This window comes from Dendroctonus ponderosae, unplaced genomic scaffold, assembly GCF_020466585.1.
Source record: "Dendroctonus ponderosae isolate FM_Combo_2020 unplaced genomic scaffold, Dpon_F_20191213v2 Dpon_F_20191213_1, whole genome shotgun sequence".
NCBI classification, from domain to species: Eukaryota; Metazoa; Arthropoda; class Insecta; order Coleoptera; family Curculionidae; genus Dendroctonus; species Dendroctonus ponderosae.
In genome coordinates, this window is record NW_026017110.1 from 47,939,812 (window position 1) to 47,941,250 (window position 1,439).

A 1,439-nucleotide genomic window follows, 5' to 3' on the forward strand; every position below is an offset into this window, starting at 1 on the left:
CAAAAATAAATCATAAAATCGTTTTTCGTCTGTTTCTTCAAGTAGGGTTCTAAGTATTTTGTACACCTCTGCTTGATATTTTCTGTTTTTTATTTTTGATAGATTTTTCCTCCAGGCTTTATCAACATGCCAGGAACAATGCAATCGTCTTTTTGGAAGTGGAATGGCAAGATGGCGAAATTTTCTGCATTTCGGTCCACAATTCTGCCTTTAATTTCAGACAAAAAAGCAGCGATACAAATGTGTAAGTTCTGTTAGTTAACAAAAACGCACAGGGAAAACCTTAATTCAGATCGTCGAGAACTAATAATGTAATGAGTTCAAATCCATATTGTAACCCATGTGTTCCATCGATGCATAAAGTCTTGGAGCCAATTTTTTTTCATTTCTGCTTGAGCCTGGTTCATTATAATCAATACAAAATCGTCAGAATTTAAATTTAGGATGTCAATATCAATTCGCCCTTGAATTTTGTAATGAAGAATGCTTGATACGGGATATTTCTGCTCTTGTTGCACCCACCCTTCAACACTAATTGCATCATTTTTATGGGTTTCAAATAAAGTATGCAAATTATATTGCTTTTCAGTATTTAAAAGATTCTTCCCAGTTAATAAATGTATTCGCTGCAGTTCGTCTCCTAAAAATAAGCATTGAATTTATATGGAATATACAAATAATTATGTGTATTTTGCATTTTGATAGATTATTAAGATTGATTTGATAGATTATGATAGATCGATTAAACGATATTCCAGACGCAATCTTCTGCGCAATTCGCAAAGAAAAAAAAAGAGATGCTGCTACAAGTTGATCTTTGAAATATATCTATCTTTGATAGAAATTGTAATTATGTCACACACTTCTAATGCTGCAACACGGTTATCGAATTTGCTATGTCCGGAACGTTTTCGTTTAGTTGGTAGTGCATATATTTGAAACTTTGTTTACAATATCGTCAATTGTTTTTCGGATATGAACAATTATCTGTTCAAAGTTATCAATGGCATACATGACCTGTGTTGGGTCTGTTTTCCTCTTCTGCAATTGATTGAATAAAATATCCACATGTGGCATGATGTGGTGGAAAAATGTAAGCTAAAAAACGAATCATGGTTCTTGTAAAGTACGTTCAATGGAGTCAGCTGCACTGCAGACGGTTGCTTGAGTAAAATGTTTCACTATTTCTTCCATCTATGCTCTCGCTATGCTATTCCATCTATGCGACTCTCTATGCTCAAATACAACATTAATTGTACGAATGTTAAAGTTCCAACGAGTTGCAGCGCCATGAAGTATTTTTCTTCGCACAATTTTATTTAGTACTGCTACACGTTGCGGTGAATTACTGAAAAATCCAGGAATATCTTGCAACTTTCCAAAAAAGACACGTACTTGAGCGTTTGCAGAAGTTGCTTTGGACAAAATCAAATTTAATT